The following is a 24,141-nucleotide window of genomic DNA, read 5'->3' as shown; positions in this document are numbered from 1 at the left end:
GCTATTGATAAGGAAACTGAAGATCAGTGAATTTAGGTAATTCACACCGGTCACAAATAGCCAAGCAGTCTGACCCCACTGGGTCTGACTCCAAAATACAGATGTCCATCCAGCTCCCCCTCACTCTTTCCAGTAGTTAGTGGAAAGATGAGAAAAAGCAGAGGCTGAGAAGTGCCAGTTTCCTGCTGCAGAAAGACACAGAGAGACAGCCGGGCCCTTCCACCCACTTGACCTCTGTTCCCTGGTCTCTCACCTCTTCCCCCTTCACTTTTTCTGTCATTCTTGGGAATTTTCAGTGCTTTCCAAATCTGGCTGATTAGGGAAATTTTGAAAATATGAATTCAGGCTCCAAGCCCAGGAGACTCTATTCTGATGGCTTTGGTGACTGTGATATGCAGACCAGGCTGAAGCTAGGAAGGGATTAGGGTAGGGAGAAGCCTCAGACATCTCCTTCTAAGATGCAAAGGCCTCCAGTGTGTGTAAATCCTTTATGACCCCCCCAAAACACCACTCCTGTGGAAAGCCAGTGGGATAGGTCGAGAGAAACCCCATCCTGTTTGGTGGCTGACTATTAAAATTTAATTATTTCAACAGATCTGGAAACCAAACATTCCTTAAAATGCATCCTGGGTATCCTTAAAAGCCATGATGACTTAGGAAAACATAGAAAAGTAGGTGAAGTTTGCCTTAGTCTGTTTTCTTCTTTGCTTTCCTTTGAACAGGTGCCCAGGACTCTAATTCGGTCCCACAGATGCTCTGAACACGGATTCCTGCACCTTTTCCCAACCTTGTGCTTTACAGGCAATGCATCTTCCTCTTCTCTCCACCTTCTTCACCCCTAGATTCACCTTAAATTCAAACATCCTCGTGTTTGCTCAGGCCAAGAGAGTAGTCATTCTCAAAGCAAGCTGATAAGTGGATGCCCTTTGAGGTACTGGTGACTTCATACTTTCCTGGAGGGTACCATATTTCTTGACCTTTCTTTCACCCTTTCTGTTTCCTTATAGGGTTGGTTGTACGATCTTAGGAAGAGGCCATATGCTAAGAAAATCAATAATTCCCTTGAGGAGAATCAAGAATTGAAACAACTATAACACAGGAAGTTTGGTATTTTTGAAGTCTAGCTATTGGTGACCAAAGATGAAAGTGTAGACTAGACAACAAGCCAATTTTTCAGTGTCAATCTGAATCCATTGCCTTGAAGTATTTTTGAATAAGATAATTGCATATCATGCTCTGTTCAAGCAACGTGGCAGTCATTTGTTAATACGTGTGCATTCAAGGATGGTGGAAAGATGGGCAGAATGCATTCTCGATTATTCCTATTCAGAGAGGGAGTTGTGAGATGGGTCATTCAAAGTCAAACTCTACTTAATTTAAGGACGCACACTATTTTTAGGGGTATCAGGAGGTTTGCTTTATGATCACAGAGTGTTAGATGCAGAAGAGACTTTTCAGAGTGTATCTTTCTTTGGCTGATAGCAAAATTGGTTTGCCATCTCTGAGCACTCCTGCCAGCTCACAGGAGAAAAAGGTAGCTCCGATGATTGCTACGCATTGAGGGCTGGGGAGAGAGGTTAATCATTTTCAAAACAAATGGAGAAGAGCTGATACTGGGTGTCCTCCAGAGTTTTTTTTCCCCATACCCTTCAATAATCAGCAAAATGGGATCAATTTCTTATGGCCAAGGATCCTACTGGTATTCTCGACAGGAGATGTTTAGTGCTTCATTTATGGAAAATGTATTCAGATCTCAGGGGACCAGTTGTTTACCACAGTCATTCTTTGTTTAAGATACACCACCCTAGATGGTGAGAAAGGCCAACTAAACGTTCCCGGAATACTCATCCTGCTGAAAGAGAGACAACTGCAGGAGTCACAGCAAGTTCATACACACTGTTGGGTAAGACCTCTCCGTGAATGTTAAGCAACAGTAAGATGCTCTTTCAGTTTTCGCCAGCTGGGCTCTCCAATCTCTGTATGTTCACAACCTCTTTTTCTACTTGGCTATTATATCTTGGACATCATATAATAGCTCAAGGTCCTCTGGCAACACATTTCCTCCCTAACTCAACTTTCACTGCCAACATGTACTCGCTGTGACACTCATTCTTTGAAAGGTTGGCCCTGCCGTGCAGGTTTTTCTTTTCAATCCAAACATTTCTTTAAATCATGAGGTCCTAGATTTTCCCCTGCCATAGCCCACCGTTTTATTGGGATTCTGTGTTTATAATAAAGCTGTGATTAAGGAGCATATTGAAAATGGGCCCAAAGCACCAAACCTATAGAGTTTAACTCCCCGATCATAAGACAGGAGCTCAGTCTGTTCTTGGACCTTCTTGATGTTGGCCGGACAGAGATGTGGGTTTTGAAAGACAATGTATTAACTTGTCTTTGGGTCAGGGCCCAGCCTGCAGTGGGAGTTGCTGGAGGCCTGACAGCCTTTGTAGGGTCCTGGGGTGGTGGTGCTGTGAAAATGAACTAGGACAAGAGATATTTTTCCCTCATGCAGTGTTTTTTGGTTTTTTTTTTTAAGCTGTATTTATTATTTATTTATTTAATTCATTTTTGGCTGCGTCGGGTCTTAGTTGCGGCATGCGGGCTCTTTGCTGAGGCAGGCGGGATCTTAGTTGCGGCATGCGGGCTCTTCGTTGTGGTGCACGGGCTTCTCTCTAGTTGTGGCGTGCAGGTTCCAGAGCATGCGGGCTCTGTAGTTTGCAGCACGTGGGCTCTAGTTGAGACGCATGTGCTCACCAGTTGTGGCGCACGAGCTCACTAGTTGTGGCACGTGGGCTTAGTTGCCCTGCCGCATGTGAGATCTTAATTCCCTGACCAGGGATGGAACCCGCGTCCCCTGCATTGGAAGGCAGATTCTTTACCACTGGACCACCAGGGGAGTCCCTCATGCATTGCTTTGTATCAGATGAACTTGTAATCAAAACTTTTCCCTTTATATCATGCTTTGTCCTTCTCAAAGCACGTTTACATTCAGCAACCCTCCCCTGCTGCTGCCGTGAGTTGGCATGAAGAGGGTGAAAGCATGAAGAGCTTTCTTGGGTGCCTATTAGATGATGACCCCACCCACCTCCCAATCCTCACAAACTCTTTACCATCATCTGCCAGGAGGCCACTGGGCTGAATCTCCTCATCAGCCACCATTAGGAAACTAGGACCTCCCCAGCGGCCCCCGGGCCACCCATCTTCCAGACTCCACCCACATACAGCACTGTATATCGCCTATCATGGCCTCACCACCACTCTGCCCCCAAAGCAAAACCTTTCCATGGGACCCTCTCAACCTTAGTCATCAGCAAAATTCCCTGTATCCTTTCATCAGAATATTCCCTCACCTTCTCACCCTTTCTGAATCCTGGATCCACCCCCAAGGGCACTACTTTCATTGCAGCTCTCTTCAGTGGTGGCGGTTCTATCCCCTGACGTGTTGTACTTATCTGAAAACTTCCAATTTGGTTAAATGCAACTTTCTGAATTTTGAAAGCCTGCACCAGAGAGCTGGATGTGGCTAGAGAAAAACACACATCTATGTTGACGGCTGCCTTTTAAATTCCTAACCACTAACGTCATAAGACACAAGCCAGCCCACAGACTACCCTGGTCTGTCGACTTAGCCTCACTCCTAGGTGATTACTATACTCCCACTGCCCCCACTTGGGGCTGATGTCCTTGATTCTTATTTCACCGAAAGATGGGAGCCATCAGGAATCTCCCATAAGTCAGTGGCCAGCTGGCCTCTTTCTGTACATCTCTTGCTTGTGTTTGGACATAGCCCTTGGACATAGCTGACACTTCTAATTGGAATATAGTTGCTATCTTCACCTTAACATGTCCCAAACCAAACTCATACATCACCCCATGACAAAAGCCTATAACAGAAACAACTAAAAGAACCTGTTCTTCTTGAAATGTTCCTCTTTCAAGAAATGACGACTTCAGTTTTTAAGGCTAAAAACCTCAAAATCACCCCTGAGCTCTTTCTTTTTTCATTCCCCATATTCAATCCATAAGCAAATCCTATCAGTTCTACCTTCAGAATATATCCAGAATCTAACTATTTCTCCCCCTGGACCCAAGCCGCCACCACCTTAGCCTGGATTACTACACTTGACTTCTAAAATTCTTCCTGCTTCTACTTTTGCCTCTCTATGCTCTCCTTCCCACATAGTAACCAGAGTTAGCCTTTTCATAAGTACATCACATCTACTCAAGGCCTGCAATAGCTTTCTACTCAGAGGAAAAGCCAAAATCCTTGCAAAGGTCTCCATGGTCTAGACCTCCGTAACCTCACTGCTGACCCTCTGTCTCCCCGGTTCCCTCTGCTCCAGTCTTACTGGCCCTTGTGCCACTCCCAAATCCTCCAGCTGAGAACTTTCTCCAGGATCTTTAATCCTGCTGACCTCCCTGCCTAATTTGTTCTCTAACTTCAGGTCTTTGCTCAAAAGTTAACCTCTTACTCACATTCTATTCCTCACCTTGCTTTTCCTTTGGTTATCGTCACCATTGGACACATAGCATTTTGTTTGTCTGGTTTGTATCTTCCAACCATCCCCCTGCCTGGTCTTCCTCCATAAGGGTAGAGGGTTATAGGTTTTGTTCGTCGACGTGTCCCTAGTGATTTAGCAGAGTAGGTGCTTGATAAATATGTTGCATAAGTAAATACATTTTATTTATTTTTTACAGATTTTTATGACAGTGCCTGTCACATTTTAGTCACTGGAATAGATGCTCTTAAGGATACAAAGACTAATAACTTTTTGAAACAAAAATCCTAAATATTCTGCCCTTGCAGGATAAATGATCTGAATATTACACTTTATGTAAAAGTGCTCATGCATCTGGAAGTAAATACATTTTAATCTTAACACTACTTTTTGAAATCATGCAAGTAATGAAATCAATAATTTCTAAGAGGCCAGGCATTGCATTTGACATTGGAATAGGTTTGTTGGATTATTCTAATAAAAATACTAGATGCAAATGATTTACCCAGTAAATATTATTGATTTTTATTATCAGGTAAATTATCATTTATATTGTGGAACGTTTAATGATGACATTCTGCATTACATTCTTTTTCTTACCAAGTAAGTAAAAGTATTTTAAAAACCTTCAACAAACCACAAAGTCTGGTTTTTACTGATTCAAGAATGGCTCTGTTATAGCCATTAAGGCAAGATTACTCATTGCACAAAAATTATTTTCAACCTGGTGTTTGGTACAGAAGTTAGAGCAATTATCAAACTAGTTTTTACATACAGTGGCAGGTTCCCTGTGGAAAACATATTTCCACTTATCAAAAATGACGTTTTCTAGAAAGATTTGAACATTATGTCTCCAATACCAACTCTCTTCCTGAAGAGAATTTGGAGGGAGCCCCTTTTTTCATGTTGACAACCTCCAGATTTGAATTACTCATCAAAAGATTATCATTAGACAAATGCATAATATCGTGAATTCCAACTACTCTTTCTAGAATTTGAGACTCCTTAAATTCACATTTCTGCCTTGGCAGTCAATTTATGATCTGCATAAACAAGAAACTCATTTTTTCTGCAATTTGAATATGGCCTTCAGGCCAAAAAATTGTAGCATCAATTTTTGAAAGGCTCTTTGGAGCTAAATTAAATCTTTAAGATTCTTGATTCAAGCTGGATGAAGTTACCAAAAGTATCTTGCCTTTAAAAAGGTGTGCAATAAATAATTTAAAATTTTGCATGTACTATGATTTACAATTCCCACTTCTAGAACTTTATCCTAAGGAAATAAGTCCTATAAATCAAACTTAAGTAGAAAGTGTGCAGGCTTTGGAAATAGACAAAACTGGGTTCTGACCTCAGCTCCAGCATTAATACCATGTGCACTTATATAGCCCTTTCTGTTTCAGTTTTTTCATCCTAAAATGGGAATAACATTACACAGACCTACTAGAGAACGGACTTGAGGATATGGGGAGGGGGAAGGGTAAGCTGTGACAAAGTGAGAGAGAGACATGGACATATATACACTACCAAACGTAAGGTAGATAGCTAGTGGGAAGCAGCTGCATAGCACAGGGACATCAGCTCGGTGTTTTGTGACCACCTGGAGGGGTGGGATAGGGAGGGTGGGAGGGAGGGAGATGCAAGAGGGAAGAGATACGGGAACATATGTATATGTATAACTGATTCACTTTGTTGTATAGCAGAAACTAACACACCATTGTAAAGCAATTATACCCCAGTAAAGATGTTAAAAAAAAAAATGGGAATAACATTATACATTTTTCAGGACTGTTGTAAGATTCAGGTCTGTGTGTGATATATACGTGAATGGAATATTATTCAGCCCTAAAAAGAATGAAGTACTGATACATTGCTGCAATGTGGATGAACCTTGAAAACATTGTGCTAAGTGAAAGATGCCAGATACAGAATCACATATACGTGATTTCATTTATATGAAACATCCAGAATAGATAAATCCCCAGAGACAGAAAATCGATTAATGGCTGCCATAGACTGGAAAGAGTGAGGAATGGGGAGTGACTGCTTGACGGGTATGGGGTTTCCTTTTGGGGTTTTAAAAAAGTTCTGGGGCTTCCCTGGTGGTGCAGTGGTTGAGAGTCCGCCTGCCGATGCGGGAGACACGGGTTCGTGCTCCGGTATGGGAGGATCCCACATGCCGCGGAGCGGCTGGGCCCGTGAGCCATGGCCGCTGAGCCTGCGCATCCGGAGCCTGTGCTCCGCAACGGGAGAGGCCACAGCAGTGAGAGGCCCGCGTACCGCAAAAAAAAAAAAAAAAAAAAAAAGTTCTGGGTCTAGATAGTGGTAACGGTTACACAACATTGTGAATGTGCTTCATGCCACTGAACTGTACACTTTAAAATGTTAAAATGGCAAATTTCATGTTTTTTATATATATATATTACTATTATAAAAATGTTACTTAAAAAATAAATTGCAAGATTGTGTTTACAGTATAATTGTATGTACAGTCATCTATATCTATACACACACATGCTGGAATTCATACATCAAAATATTAGTGGTGGTTATTTCTAAGTATGATATCACAGGTCTTTTTTTTAACATCTTTATTAGAGTATAATTGCTTTACAATGTTGTGTTAGTTTCTGCTGTATAACAAAGTGAATCAGCTATACGTATACATGGATCCCCATATCTCCTCCCTCTTGCATCTCCCTCCCACCCTCGCTATCCCACCCCTCTAGGTGGACACAAAGCACCAGGCTGATCTCCCTGTGCTATGCGGCTGCTTCCCGCTAGCTACCTGTTTTACATGTGGTAGTGTATATATGTCAATGCTATTCTCTCACTTCGTCCCAGCTTACCCTTCCCCCTCCTCTTGTCCTCAAGTCCATTCTCTATGCCTGTGTCTTTATTCCTGTCCTGCCCCTAGGTTCATCAGAACTATTTTTCTTCTTTTTTTAGATTCCATATATATGTGTTAACATATGGTATTTGTTTTTCCCTTTATGACTTACTTCACTCCGTATGACAGGTGTTTTTTTAAACCACCTATGTTTTCTCCATTTTTTTCAATAAATATTTATTATTTTTATAATAAGAAATGAAGTTTAAGAACAAAGAATCAAGCAAACAAAAGTGCTGAATAAATGAAAAAGATGAAAATAGACCCAAGACTGACTTGCTCTGTAAGTTTATAACATAAAAGTGTTCAGCATTATCTCATAATTGCTACCTGCGTGCTCACAGTTCTGAACTGTGCTTTGCTGGGTAGAACCATTCTGCCTCGTGCACCACAATTTATGAAGAATCAAGTCCCATACTTAACATCTAATTTGCAAATCAGCATAGTAAAGCATAAGCCTAGAGAGTAAGCAGGAATAATTGCACCTAAATCATGACATGACAAGATAACTCTAATGCTTACCATTAACATATAATATATATATATATTACCATATATATAGCTATAAATGCTCCATTAAAAATAATTCCCCTGCCCCTCTCCTCCCCGTGAAAGCCTCAAATACCAGTGAGTTTAAAAACAAGATATTTGGCAACTCTATCTGTAATTGCCTTTATTTCTCTCAATAACCCTGTGAGGAAGACATCATTATTTGCATTTTACACACAACAAAATTTGGACTCAGGGTGAGTAACTTCTTAGGGTTCAAAATGCTAGTAAATGGTAGACTCAAAGTTCAGACCCCAGGCTTGCCTTTCAGGTGGGAGCCTGATACTCATGTTTTGCCCATGGTGACATACTGCCTCTTATCATCTGATGGACAGGGAAGCAGACGTTCAGAGAGGTAACCTGACTGGGCCAAAGTCCCAGCAAATGTGTGATTTGACTTGGGATTTGATCCTAGGTTTCCCAATTGAGTGAATTTTCAGAAAACTCAGGGACCTCTCAGGCTTTTCTTAAGGGTATTAACTACATAAATACCAGTGCTTCAAGAAGGACACAGAAAGACCACAATACAACACAACCTCAAAGAATGAGTAAAAAGATAACTGGCACTTTAGAATCAATGTATTCAGAGGCCAGGAGAATAATGATTCAAATAAGAATAAAGTTCTGACATGAGGTTGTAAAATGTTCCAAGTTCAAGCAGATGCAAATGCTTTATTTTAAATGATATGATGATGTAGGGATAACACTGAAATGAGATTACATTAAAACTTGAGCTGTCATGCAAAGTGAATGAGCCCTCTTAAAGACAGAACTTGGTATGAGCCTTGCAGGCATTGCCCACTGCCAGCCTGGTGTGCCATCCAGGGTCTTTGTTCGGAGAACATAATCCATGTGCTAGCAGACTTTGATATTTGAGCCACCCCCTTGTCTCTAAGGATAGCCTAAAGGAGAAGCTTATCTGGACCAAGTTCTCTAGCTACGTTTGTAGGAGTGTGTTCAGTGTGGAACTTTTTAGCCTAAAGAGAACTCATAAATCATTTTTGTTCATTTGCAACCATTTCTAACATAGCAGATTATTCACCCAGACGAATCTATGCTGGAATCTATTTTGCAGGCTCCTCCATGCTTCTGAATACCTTGCAAACCCTGCTCCGAGCCCATCTGGGGACTCTCTAAGCTACGTGTCAGCCAGGTGGCCCTTAGTTCCCTCGTTGCGTCATTGCAGGCACTGGTGCTAAAATTACATTTCTTCCCTGAGTCTCTGCGCACCTCACCCCTTCTTCAAATATCTGACCTACTCTTTTTCTCCAATAAATAAGTTCAAACTCCGTGACTTGACCTCCCGGTTCTTCCGTGTCTCACTTTCTTGCTTCTGCCAGCCTGCGCCTCCTCTTCTTGTCCCATCTCACACCCTCTTCCCTATTGTTCAGCCTCTCCCTCTGCTTGGTCTCAGCTGCCCTTGTATTTTCATTCTCAGGATTTCTCATGTGCTTCCAGTCATGACAGCCCTTCTGCCAGGAACACTTTCCGACTGAGATGCCAGCCTCTCTCTCAATCTTACATTTTCAATCTCTATAACGTTCACTTCCTTGGAGAAGCCTTCTTATGCTCCTACCTCATGGTGCCACCATCATCTCAGAACCCCACTTGGGTCCGTCCCTTGGTCCCCAGACAAACCAATGAAAGGCTAGAATTAAACTAACTAAGGAGTCTCCTCACTGAGTTGAGTAACTTGGACACACTTGCAAGCATGAGAAGGTAAACCAGAGAAGCACTGCTTCCTCATTCATTCATTCTTTTTTTTTTTTAATCTATTCCTCAGTATATTTGCTGAGAAGTCATTATGTATCAGACAGTGTGCTGGGTAACGTGTGTGTGTGTGTGTGTGTGTGTGTGTGTGTGTGTATTCATGTTTATGTGTGGGTCATAAAGACTCATGGCAGAGTTTCCCAAAGTTCCTTGGTCACAGCACCCTTGGTGTCACAATAATATCTTCATGACACTCCTAGGTTGAATGTAATAACTAACAGCTCTTTTTTTTAATAGTTAGGTTAGAAACAGCTTAAGAAATACTTATGGATCACCAACTCAGTAGACGTTTGATCTATACATAAATTGAAAGAAAAATAATATTTTTATTTCATTTCTAAATAACCACAATTATTTACCAATGGGATGTTGAGCACGGCACAGATTCTCAATCCTTTGACTCAGATTGGACACAGCACCCCTTTCCCTTGACAGAGCCAGACAAAGGCAAAACAGAAATGGGATTCGTAGAGACACAGCTCCAGCTTCACAAAGCAGAGGAGAGAAGAGTGTGTTCAGAGCTGGGACAAAAGCCTAATGGCTAAGACACACTGGCAGGCATGGCCTTGAGGGCCCAGGGGACTTTCCAGCTCATGGCTTGGTTTCTCCATAACAACACTGTTGACATTTGGGGCCAGATAATCTTTGATGCGGGGGCCCCTATGCTTTGTAGGATGTTCATCGGCACCTCTGGCTTCTACTCATTAGACGCCAGGAACACCTGCCCAGCTGTGACAACCAAAAACATCTCTAGACATCATCAAATGTCCCCTGGAAGGCCAAATTACTCCCAGTTGAGAGCCACTGAGCTAAGCTCTTTCCTTGTGTTCTGCGAGAAATTCTTGGACTTTTAATAATCCCCCCTTTTCCTCTTAAGCTATTTCAATTTAGTTCATATTACCTGCAACACAGGGTCCTAAAAGCTCTCCTAACATTTACTGAGATGCTAAATATGTCTCAGGCCCTATGCTAAGCACTTACAGGCATCACGTACTTGAGGTCTCCCCAACTTGCACCTGTGAGTCAGGTGCAAGTTTTTGTCCTTATTTTACAGAAGAGGAAACTGAGGACCTGAGAGGAAAGTCACCCCCGTCACTGAATGAAGCAGGCACTTCGGAACCATGAGACGCTACTGCAAAGTCACCACTGAGCCATGTGACCGGCAGCTATGCTCTTGTTCCAGCCCCTCTGCTTATATTGGGTTGAATCATATGAAGTTGCCATTTTGATAGGCCAAAGGAGGTCACATATAAGCCACTTCATTTGGTTCAAACAAATAACTCCTGCCCTTTGCCAGGAATGCCTGCCCCATCCACAGATCCTAGCCATCCTTCAGGCCGATTTCTATTCCTCCATCTTCTGCAAGGTCTTCCTACACCATGCCGGCTCACAGAGATGCATTCGTTTGTTAGGTCTGCCACAACAGAGAACCACTGACTGGGCTGCTTAAACAGTAGACATATGTTTGCTCACAGTTCTGGAGGCTTGAAGTCTGGGATCAAGGAATTGGCAGGGTTGGTTCTTCTGAGGCTTCCTTCTCTCCTTTGCTTGTAGATGCTTGTCTTCTCCCTGTGTCTTCACATGGCCTTTTCTCTACGCCGGTGTATGTGTCCTAATTTCCTCTTCTATGAGAACAGTCAGTTGGATTAGGGCACACCTTAATAACCTCATTTTAATTTATTCACCCCTTTAAAGACCGTATCTCAAATGCAAATCAAGACTACAATGAGCTACCACCTCACACAAGTCAGAATGGCCATCACCAAAAAATCTACAAACAGTAAATGCTGGAGAGGGTGTGGAGAAAAGGGAACCCTCTTGCACTGTTGCTACTATGGAGAACAGTATGGAGGTTCCTTAAAAAACTAAAAATAGAACTACCATATGACCCAGCAATCCCACTACTGGGCATATACCCTGAGAAAACCATAATTCAAAAAGAGTCATGTACCACAATGTTCATTGCAGCTCTATTTACAATAGCCAGGACATGGAAGCAACCTAAGTGTCCATTGATAGATGAATGGATAAAGAAGATGTGGCACATATACACAATGGAATATTACTCAGCCATAAAAAGAAACGAAATTGAGTTATTTGTAGTGAGATGGATGAACCTAGAGATTGTCATACAGAGTGAAGTAAGTCAGAAAGAGAAAAACAAATACCGTATGCTAACACATATATACATAGAATCTAAAAAAAAGTTAAAAGGTTCTGAAGAACCTAGGGGCAGGACAGGAATAAAGATGCAGACATAGAGAATGGACCTCAGGACACGGGAGGGGGAAGGGTAAGCTGGGACGAAGTGAGAGAGTGGCATGGACATATATACACTACCAAATGTAAAATAGATAGCTAGTGGGAAGCAGCCGCATAGCACAGGGAGATCAGCCTGGCGCTTTGTGTCCACCTAGAGGGGTGGGATAGGGAGGGTGGGAGGGAGATGCAAGAAGGAGGAGATATGAGGATGTATGTATATGTATAGCTGATTCACTTTGTTATAAAACAGAAACTAACACACCACTGTAAAGCAATTATGCTCCAATAAAGATGTTAAAAAAAAAAAAGACCATATCTCAAATACAGTCACATTCTAAGTACATGGATTTGAGAGAGCAACATATGAACTGGGGGGGAGGAGGGGACACAGTTCAGCGCATAACAACTTTTCCACGGATGGGGGTGGGGGGATGTTTCAGGCAGTGATGGCGAGCAATGGGGAGCAGCAGATGAAGCTTCGCTGGCCCATGCTCAGTTCTTGCCGTGAGGCGGGGTTCCTAACAGGCCAGCGGTACTGGTCAGCGGCCTGGGGGTTGGGGACCCCTGGTCTAGAAGATTCACTTGTCTCTCAGTCATATCTGTCTTATCTGGATCTTGAAGTGTTTTGCTTTACACAAGTGTGGCTATCTTGCCCCTTCAAGAAGTCCATATGCTTACTAAAAGCACTCCCTTCCCCAGACATAGCACATTGCTAGGTGCACATCAAAAAGATATTATAAAGTTAGGGTACCTTGAATACTCTTGCCATATTAAAGCAGGAAGATTGATTTTTTAAAAAAAATCCAAGGATTTCTTCTGGCTGAAGCTTCCATGGCTCATTGCTCTTTAAAACCAGTTTTTATGCCATTAAAACATTCTTTGAGGTCTCTTGAAAATGTTTATTATTGCCTTAATTTTCCTCATGATGAACCAGCACCAATGCTATCAAGAACTGAGCTTTAAAAGCACTCGAAACTGATTTTCCCTGCTGGAGATTTTCAGTTCTAACTGCTGATGAAGTAAACATGGGCTCTAAGACTCCGGGAAGAGAAAGAAAAATATTAGGACCAAAACAGATAAGTAAACGTCTACGAGCCCAACCCACAGGCCAACTAAAAATAGAGCTCAAGCATGACCACTTTCTTAGCCCAGCAAGAGTGACTTTGAAGAGTGGCTGATGGATGTCCTTGCTTGGGAAGGAAGTGTAAGTTTACAGAATAAATGTAAATATATTAATTCTAGGGAGTTCTTTTCAAATTCACGTTGTCTTTTGGCTCTGGTCCACAGCGTGCCTGGACTGAAGGATTTAGCGTGAAGGATTTAGAGCTCTGTGTTCCGAACGGTCATTGTGTCTTCTAGAACATGCAAAAATGTCCAACTGATAACATTTTTATTTGACGGGAGAATATGGCGAGCAGCCCCTGCCCCCAAGTTCCCCTGATGAGTTGCCTCTGTGTGGGATTTTACTAACCATATTGCTGCAGTTGTTTGTCTTCTTGCAGCAAATACTGATTGGGTAGCCGCTCTGTGCTGGTTTGTGATTCGATTCTACCCTGCTACATTGTCATTAACTACTTTGGGTCTAGGACCAGCCACAAGATATAGGGAGGCAATAGGAGTGGTGATTAAAAAGTGGATTCTGGGGCCAGACCGCCTGGGTTCCAAACAGACTCCAACACCTCCTGCCTCCTTGGCTGTAGGCAACTTTGCCTGTGCCTCATTTGTAACACAAGGAGAATAATTTTTTATTATTATTATTATCCTCATGATTTGTTGTGCTAATGAATGTATGTGAGGCGCATGATTTACTTATTGTAGCTCCTGGAGCTTTATAGGAGCTGAGAAGTAATTAGCTGCTATTGCCATTCCTGTTCTTCAGTAATATATTTGAAATTTATTTTCTTGGTATTTTCTGCTACTCTCCCTCTTTTACTTGGGCCATTACCATCACAAACCACTGCTTTGGGGAAAACTTGCTGCAGCAGAAGGAAGTGAGAAAAGGCTTTTGACATTCAGATGTAAAAGAAGAGGCAGAAAGAATTTATGGTGAGTTGGAACCGCCTTCCACCTTCTGAGATAAAACTTTTCCCTCAGTGAGGGGAAGGTGTGGCAAAGACATTCTAGGAGCCTGAGAAACGGGGACCCTCGTGCCTTGGGGTGGAGGAAGGGGATAATCCAGAGGGTCTGGTGCATGACGTGAACTCTCAATAGATTTAGGGAGACTTAAGAGCAAATACTAGGTGCCCTATAGAGGCTGGAAGTAGACAAGTCTTGGTCAGTCTCTCAGAGCTCCCTGTGGCCAGTGCAGGTGGGTGAGGTGGGGAGGGAGGAATGAGTCTTTGTGTGAGGCACTAGCTTTAAAGATACACAAAGTTTGACTCCAAGGGGACTTACGGACAAGACCCCCAGGAGCAATGTGCGTGGACCATATCGGAAGATGAGAACCCCCTGCCCAGCAGCCCTATCTCAGCATGACATAGGACCCCAAGAACTTAGATGTAATTATGGTGGGGGCGGGGAGGATGGGTTGGGGGAACTTGCAACAGTCATTATCATTACTGAAAGCTTTTGAGGGCAGAGACCATTACTTAATATCCTTACAGAACCTGGTTATGTAGTAGGTGCTGAATAAACTTTGTATTTGAATGGCAGGCATTGAATTAGATGCTCCGGCTATACAGATAAGAAGGCAGGATCCTTGCTCTGTAGGAGCTCAGAATCTAATGTGGACACACACACACACACACACACACACACACACACACACAGTGGGGTAAAGATAACAGAGGGGCAATGAAAGCACTGTGGAAAAAGCCCCCAAACCTTATTGCAAAGCTTTAGAGAGGGAGAGACGTTGGCACTAACTCACGCCAAGGGCATCTCCAGCAGAAGGAGTAACATGTACACAAATACAAAAGCAAGGAACAGCATGTTATGTTTGAGGGGTGACTGAGGAACAGACAGCACCAAACCCAGCCGACATTTCACTTCCTGCTAGAATGAAGCAGAAACTAACAAAGGACACACGTGCCCCAGAAGGCTCTCCGGGGCAGGTTCTTTTTTTAAAATTTTTTTAATTTTATTTTTTATACAGCAGGTTCTTATTAGTTGTCTATTTTATACATATTGGTGTATATATGTAAATCCCAATCTCCCAATTCATCCCAACACCACCACCCCCGCCCCTGCTTTCCCCCCTTGGTGTCCATACGTTTGTTCTCTACATCTGTGTCTCTATTTTTGCCTTGCAAACCGTTCATCTGTACCATTTTTCTAGATTCCACATATATGTGTTAATATACGATATTTGTTTTTCTCTTTCTGACTTACTTCACTCTGTATGACAGTCTCTAGGTCCATCCACATCTCTGCAAATGACCCAGTTTCATTCCTTTTTATGGCTGAGTAATATTCCATTATATATATGTACCACATCTTCTTTATCCATTCGTCTGTTGATGGGCATTCAGGTTGCTTCCATGACCTGGCTGTTGTAAATATTGCTGCAGTGAACATTGGGGTGCATGTGTCTTCTTGAATTATGGTTTTCCCTGGGTATATGATTAGTAGTGGGATTGCTGGGTCATATGGTAGTTCTATTTTTAGTTTTTTAAGGAACCTCCATAGTGGCTGTATCAATTTACATTCCCACCAACAGTGCAAGAGGGTTCCCTTTTATCCACACCCTCTCTAGCATTTATTGTTTGTGGATTTTTTGATGATGGCCATTCTGACTGGTGTGAGGTGATACCTCATTGTAGTTTTGATTGGCATTTCTCTAATGATTAGTGATGTTCAGCATCCTTTCATGTGTTTGTTGGCCATCTGTATATCTTCTTTGGAGGAATGTCTATTTAGGTCTTCTGCCCATTTTTGGATTGGGTTGTTTGTTTTTTTGATATTGAGCTGCATGAGCTGCTTGTATATTTTGGAGATTAATCCTTTGTCAGTTGCTTCATTTGCAAATATTTTCCCCCATTCTGAGGGTTGTCTTTTCAACTTGTTTATGATTTCCTTTGCTGTGCAAAAGCTTTCAAGTTTCATGAGGTCCCATTTGTTTATTATTGTTTTTATTTCCATTGCTCTAGGAGGTGGATCAAAAAATATCTTGCTGTGATTTATGTCAAAGAGTGTTCTCCCTATGTTTTCCTCTAAGAGTTTTATAGTGTCCGGTCTTACATTTAGATCTTTAATCCATTTTGAGTTTATTTTTCTGTATGGTGTTAGGGAGTGTTCTAATTTCATTCTTTGACATGTAGTTGTCCAGTTTTCCCAGAACCACTTATTGACAAGACTGTGCTTTCTCCATTGTATATACTTGCCTCCTTTGTCACAGATTAGTTGACCATAGGTGTATGGGTTTATCTCTGGGCTTTCTATCCTGTTCCATTGATCTATATTTCTGTTTTTGTGCCTGTATCATATTGTCTTGATGACTGTAGTTTTGTACTATAGTCTAAAGTCAGGGAGTCTGATTCCTCCAGCTCCGTTTTTCCCCTCAAGATTTCTTTGGCTATTCAGGGTCTTTTGTGTCTCTATACAAATTTTAAGATTTTTTTGTTCTAGTTCTGTAAAAAATGCCAATGGTAATTTGATAGGGATTGCATTGAATCTGTAGATTGTTTGGGGTAGTATAGTCATTTTTGATTCTTCCAATCCAAGAACATGGTGTATCTCTCCATCTGTTTGTGTCATCTTTGATTTCTTTCATCAGTGTCTTATAGTTTTCTGCATACAGGTCTTTTACCTCCTTAGGTAGGTTTATTCCTAGGTATTTTATTCTTTTTGTTGCAATGGTGAATGGGATTGTTTCCTTAATTTCTCTTTCTGATCTTTCATTGTTAGTGTATAGGAATGCAAGAGATTTCTGTGCATTAATTTTGTTATCCTGCAACTTTACCAAATTCATTGATTAGCTCTAGTAGTTTTCTGGTGGCATCTTTAGGATTCTGTATGTATAGCATCATGTCATCTGCAAACAATGACAGCTGTACTTCTTCTTTCCCAATTTGTATTCCTTTTATTTCTTTGTCTTCTCTGATTGCTGTGGCTAGGACTTCCAAAAGTATGTTGAATAATATTGACGAGAGTGGACATCCTTGTCTTGTTCCTGATCTTAGTGGAAACGGTTTCCGTTTTTCACCATTGAGAATGACGTTTGCTGTGGGTTTGTCGGATATGGCCTTTATTATGTTGAGATAGGTTCCCTCTATGCCCACTTTCTGGAGAGTTTTTATCATAAATGGGTGTTGAATTTTGTCAGAAGTTTTTCCTGCATCTATTGAGATGATCATATGGTTTTTATTCTTCAGTTTGTTAATATGGTGTATCACATTGATTGATTTGTGTATATTGAAGAATGCTTGCATCCCTGGGATAAATCTCACTTGATCATGGTGTATGATCCTTTTAACGTGCTGTTGGATTCTGTTTGCTAGTATTTTGTTGAGGACTTTTGCATCTATGTTCATCAGTGATATTCATCATCTGTAATTTTCTTTTTTTGTAGTATCTTTGTCTGGTTTTGGTATCAGGGTGATGGTGTTCTCACAGAATGAGTTTGGGAGTGTTCCTTCCTCTGCAATTTTTGGGAAGAGTTTGGGAAAGATGGGTGTTAACTCTTCTCTAAATGTTTGATAGAATTCACCTGTGAAGCCAGCTGGTCCTGGACTTTTGTTTGTTGGAAGATTGTTAATCACAGTTTCAATTTCATTACTTGTGATTGGTCTGTTCATGTTTTCTATTTCTTCCTGGTTCAGTCTTGGAAGGTTATACCTTTCTAAGAATTTGTCCACTTCTTCCAGGTTGTCCATTTTATTGGCATAGTCTTGCTTGTATAGTCTCTTATGGTGCTTTGTATTTCTGCAGTGTTCGTTATAACTTCTCCTTTTTCATTTCTAATTCTATTGATTTGAGTCCTCTCCCTCTTTTTCTTGATGAGTTTGGCTAAAGGTTTATCCATTTTGTTTATCTTCTCAAAGAACCACCTTTTAGTTTTATTGATCTTTGCTATTGTTTTCTTTGTTTCTATTTCATTTATTTCTGCTCTGATCTTTATGATTTCTTTTATTCTGCTAGCTTTGGATTTTGTTTGTTATGCTTTCTCTAGTTCCTTTAGGAACATTTAGGTGCAAGGTTAAATTGCTTATTTGAGATTTTTCTTGTTTCTTGAGGTAGGATTTTATTGCTATAAACTTCCCTCTTAGAACTGCTTTTGCTGCATCCCATAGGTTTTGGATCATCGTGTTTTCATTTCATTTGTCTCTAGGTATTTTTTGAATTCCTCTTTGATTTCTTCAGTGATCTCTTGGTTATTTAGTAACGTATTGTTTAGCCTCCACGTGTTTGTGTTTTTTACATTTTTTCCCTGTAACTGATTTCTAATCTCATAGCATTGTAGTCAGAAAAGATGCTTGATATGATTTCAATTTTCTTAAATTTACTGAGGCTTGATCTATGACCCAAGATGTGATCTATCCTGGAGAATGTTCCGTGTGCACTTGGGAAGAAAGTGTAATCTGCTGTTTTCGGATGGAATGTCCGAAAGGGCAGGTTCTTGATTAGTTAGAATTAAAAGCCTTCTCTAAAAGCACTGACTTTTCAGGCATGTCCCTCCCAAACATGGGATTTTTCTTAACAAATCACTACGGAAGCCAAAAGGAGAAGTAACCTGGAGCTTGGACAGCTGGATGCTGGTTCCGGCTCCATCTCTTACTAGCTATGTGATTCTTACCAAGTGATTTAACCTTCTCCTGCCTCTGAAAGACACAGTTCATCTATTACCTGAGAGTAAACAGAAAAATGACAAGACTTGCCTGAGATTTCATCTTGGTGTTTCTCAGAATGGCTCTGATCAGTGGGTTGGAAGAGGCAAAGGGGTAGAGTCGAGTTGTTTTCAGTAGAAAGCACCCCACTGAATCTGACAGATTTCACTCAGCCAGTTAGAACAAGCCCATATGCCTTAAGGCAGGAAAATGTGGAATGTACCAGAAGAGCTGAAGGGAGACCAGTGGGATCGGTGAATTAATATTTATTGAACTACTTTGTTCTGGGCATTATTAGGGAGGATGGGAAAATATAGATCCACAAGGTACAGTTACTATTCTTAAGAAAATGACAATTGTTCATGGGAGGAAAGCATAAGGGGACAAGTAGCGCTGAGACAATAGGACAGATTGTACCAAGACTTGGTGAACACAGAGAAGGGAGCTCCCCAGCTTACCTGCCTTCAGCGGAAGCAGGAAGGGGGAGCCACATGGAAGGGATGGTGTTTGGATTGGGTCTTCAAGACTCTTTCATAGATATGAAATCAAGAGAGAAGCAGGGGCTTCCCTGGTGGCGCAATGGTTGCGAGTCCGCCTGCCGATGCAGGGGACACGGGTTCGTGCCCCGGTTCGGGAAGATCCCACATGCCGCGGAGCGGCTGGGCCCGTGAGCCCTGGCTGCTGAGCCTGCGCGTCCGGAGCCTGTGCTCCGCAACGCGAGAGGCCACAACGGTGAGAGGCCCGCATACCGCAAAAAGAAAAAAAAAAAAGAGAAGCAGAGAAGACAGTTTACAATCAAGCTTTAAATTATGTTTTAGTGGTTATTTAGCCCTGAGGTGTGACAGTAATCTGATAAAACATGAGTGCTTCATCGTTTTGAATAGATATCTGTATATTATTGCTTTTTCCTTCTTTCCTTCCTCCCCCATACATTTTCATGTAAAATTGTTTTCTGGCGTTCCTTGGGCCTTTGTTCTCTGCCTTAGTGAAGAACATTACACTCTGTCTCTGTCCAGATTAAGAAATCTGAGTCCAGTTCTCAGTTCCAGCTGGGAGCTGGTAATTGAACAGAAAAAAATAGTGCTAGAAACTTCGAGATGAGGTGGAGAATGACCAGAGCAAATGTTTGGGGCGGTAGTCAGGGCAAAGGGGGTTTCAGAGAATTCTCCACACCTCAGCTCCCAACCCTTTCCAAGCCCTTCCATCTGTCAGTCACCCTACAAAGGAGAGAGGAAGAGAAATGGGAGGAGAAAAATTTGGCAGGAATGATGGAAGTTGGGTGGTTAGATCTGGGGGTCAGCCAGTCTGGTTTTAAATCTTTCTATTCAATAGTTATGTGACCTCAGGCAAGTTACCAAAATGTTGTTCTAACTCTCCCCTCTCCTGTATAATAGTGAGAGTAATCAAACCTTCAGCTTAGCCTTGCTGTAAGACTAAGGAAGTCATATACTCAAAACAAATATAACAGTGCTCAACATACTTACAGACATAGTACATATTGCAAACTGCTGTGTTTTTTCTTTGGCCTAGCCATGTGGGATGTAAGATCTTAGTTCCTCGACCAGGAATCGAACGTGTACCCGCTGCACTGGAAGCATGGAGTCTTAACCACTGGACTGCCAGGGGAAGTCCCAGGACATAGTGCATATTAGCCATTACCATTTGTCTACACATCACCCTCCCCCACCCCCTTTCTTGGCAATAGACCCTTAAGAGGGTTGGACAGGACCACAGGATTACCTGTGGTATCACCTCCATCCCTCTGACCTTGGTAACTGGCTCAAGGAGAGACCTGTGACACAAACGGCCCCTAGAGTCCTTTTCTGGGTTCTCCTACTACAGCCAAACTCTCCTCTTGGACCTTGGACCAGTGCATCCCTGGGGTGGACAGCTGCCATGTCCCTCCCACATGGAGAAGGCCTGTTGGTGACTGTGGAGGATGAAGCCTTGTAGAACAAATGAAAACTTTAGAACAAGCAGAATAAAGTAGTACGTGGTTTTGTTTTGTTTTGTTTTGTTCCACCACACTATGTGGTATGTGGGAACTTTGTTCCCTGACCAGGGATCAAACCTGTGCCCCCTGCATTGGGAATGCAGAGTCTTAACCACTGGACCACCAGGGAAGTCCCATAAAGTAGTGTGTGCTGAATTCAAATCCTAAGGTCCCCCAGTATTCCATAGGTCCTCAGCAATTCTTTACATTTGGAGTTCTATCTACATCTTGCAATGAACTCCCTTTTTGCTTCAGCCAGTGTGAACTGGGTGCAAGTCAGACCTGAAGAGTCTTGACTGATGCAAAGGGGCAAAGGAGGGAGACTAGAGAGACAGGAGATGCCCCTAAACAGCTTGGCCTTGCTTAGCAGAGGGCCAGGAATGGGACGCCATGTAGCAGAGAGCGAAGTATCTTTCTCAGACCGCCTGGTCTAATTACCAAGGAGACCAAGAGGTTTAGGTTGATGACTAGCTTTCCATAAAGTGCTCCCAAGGCTGTTCTGTTTAAGCTTTATAGGGTGATAGAAACCATTTTTAATCCTGAGTTTGGAAGTTCTATCCTGAGAAGTCTATCTCTATTGCCATGTGGTCTTTGGACCACTTGTTTTGAAGACTTGGATTGGTTATGGTTATGATGACATTTTCCTAATGAATCAAAAAGAGAACAATGATCTCATAACCCCTATATTTCGGTTCCAGTAAAATCCTGATTCATGTAGCTCATACTGTATATCAAATGTATTATGCAAAATACATTAGAATAATTAAGAAACGTAATGCCATCCATTATACTTTCTTTGAAAAAAAAAACTATTAAAGATGTGGTTTAAATTGATGGCTTTGTTAAGTTATCCCTTAAGTTATCCTCATATGGTTTTTGTCTTTTGAAGCTAAGAAATGCATTTACAAGAGCAACAAGATTTGCTTTTGTAAGACTTTAACATCTCTTCTTTGCCCAGTCTCCCTTAAATCAGGAACCTTCTGACCACCAAAAGGACAAACCTCAGGAGGCCTAATTAACAATAACAAATTACCAGTGAGGGAAATTCCCTAAGGTCATGCATTCAGAGAGAGAGAGAGAGAGAGAGAGAGGCATCAGAATAGAGCCCATCAGTGGGGGCTGGGAACAGGGGGAGTGTGTAGAAACTGAGCCAGACCACCCCTTACGCACATCTACCCAACACAGTCAGGCAAGATGAAATAGAAATTAATCCGGCCATCCATCAATACTATCAGTTTGAATCTTGAAAGGGTATGGCATAATGGGCTTTCTCTGAAATGTAATTTTTAACATTGAAAACAGCTATCATTTTAACATCATTAGAATTACCAAAAAAAGAAAAAAAAGGACAATATCGATTTATGTGTTGGCAACCTCTCATAAGGACAGGGATAGTTAATTTATTTCAGGAAAATTAATTACTTCAGGGCTACAATGATTAGTTTCAGCCATGCAGGGAAGTAGCCATGTAATGATGGTGGTTTTAATCTTGTTAGTGACATTTTCGAGTCCTAGGTGAAAATAAGGCTAAGTTGTTAAAACTAAGGTAAGACTTGGCGGATCTCAAGTAAGGCAAAATGAAATTTTATTACTCCTTCTGTTGCCCAAGACCCTGTCTGGGAGGAAGGCAGGAGTCCCTGGCTTAGCCATTACCCCAGGCAGGTGACATTGACAGCTAAAACAAAAAAGGCAGGTGGGACAAGCAGAAGGAATTAATCTGGGCAACCCATGGGTCTCCTAGGAGCAATGAATTTGCCTTGTCCAGTGAAAGAGGAGGTTCTAATTTCATCTTTGTGTTACTCTTTGGGGTCACATTATATCAGGCTGTCCTATAGAGAGACAAAAGCTTCCTTCTAGAGTGACCTCTTGACTTGGTTTGCTGGGAATGAGGAGTTCTTAGTTTTGGTACTAAAACCAGAACAATACTTGCAACAGTTGATGACCCTCTCTCCTCTCTTGACCTTTGTCAGGGAAAACCCAAACTCCTCTTATCTCTTAATGTAAGAGACCAGGCTTTCAAAAGCAAGGACTTATTCTAACAGTAGCCCATAAATTTGTTTATATGATGTTTTTAAAAGTTCTAGTTCCACTCAAAGTTCAACATAGCATTTGAACCTAAATACAAACTACTGAATTCTACCAAAGTTGCACCATCATGCTCATACCTTGGGTTCCACCAGAAAACGCAGAGAGTTAGTTATGAGGGGAAAGAACCTGGAATGGTGAGAGGAAGGGGCAGGAAGCAAAAGGCAACATGGCTTGGGATTTGGGAGATGGAGTTGGGGAGTTTTGAGAGAGCAAAGTGGAGATATGGGCAGCTGCTCTGATGTGAGGAAAACATGGAGGTGCTTTGCAGGAGTTTTGCCATGTGTACTGGGTAGATTTCCCCTGGTGTCTCTTTGAGAGATTTCTCTAAAGAGGTGATCATGTTATCTGCTTATCGGTGCTCTACTGGGTGCCAAAATGGGTCCCAGAGAAGCCGGGGGACACACTTATTTCCTCCTATCATGATTGATTGCAGTAAGTATTTGAATTCCCTATTCTTCAACTGTCAACATTATTAGTAATTTCCCAGCCTACATCTGCATAATGCTGTAATAGAGTATATCAGATAAATTTAAAAACTATATGACAACCCGATTTTAAGTATTGCCTGCCCTAATCAAAGAAGCCAGATACAAACTCAGATATGCCTGGTTTTATTCTAAGTAATCTTTGTACGCTAATTAACAGTGTCTTCCTGGAAACCAGAGTGAATTTCCAGCTGAGAGGTTGCTTTAAAATGACAGAGATTGCTTTGATTGTTCAAAGAAAGGAAACTTGGGGCTTCCCTGGTGGCGCAGTGGTTGAGAGTCCTCCTGCCGATGCAGGGGACACGGGTTCGTGCCTCGGTCCGGGAAGATCCCGCATGCCGCTGAGCGGATGGGCCCGTGAGCCATGGCCGCTGAGCCTGCGCGTCCGGAGCCTGTTCTCCGCAACGGGAGAGGCCACAACAGTGAGAGGCCCGCGAACAGCAAAAAAAAAAAAGAAAGAAAGGAGACTTGTACATATCTCATATGTGTGAGGAAGTAAGAAGTAGGGGGAAGTAAATTTGCCCAGTAAAGGAAAAAGGCCAGAGGGAGCTAGAAATGAAAGAAAAAAAGACCAAGTCCATATCTATGATAACTGTTATAAATGCCCAGACTAGTGCTTTTTATCCAAATTCATTTCCTGGAAGCTCATGACCATTTATGTTGGGGGTTATCGTATCTTTTATGCAGGTCATATATTTTAATCTCCAAGCATATCAAACATGTTGAAAAGAGATTAAAGAAGAATTTTTAAGCTTCATAATTTTAAGGTGAATAGAATTATGTTATTATTAGTTATTATTATTAGTTATTAAACTATTAAAGAGTTATAATGAGATTCAAA

Source organism: Monodon monoceros, unplaced genomic scaffold (assembly GCF_005190385.1).
Source record: "Monodon monoceros isolate NGI ecotype Baffin Bay Population unplaced genomic scaffold, NGI_Narwhal_1 Super_Scaffold_16, whole genome shotgun sequence".
Classification (NCBI taxonomy): Eukaryota; Metazoa; Chordata; class Mammalia; order Artiodactyla; family Monodontidae; genus Monodon; species Monodon monoceros.
Note: the sequence above shows the minus strand (reverse complement) of the source record.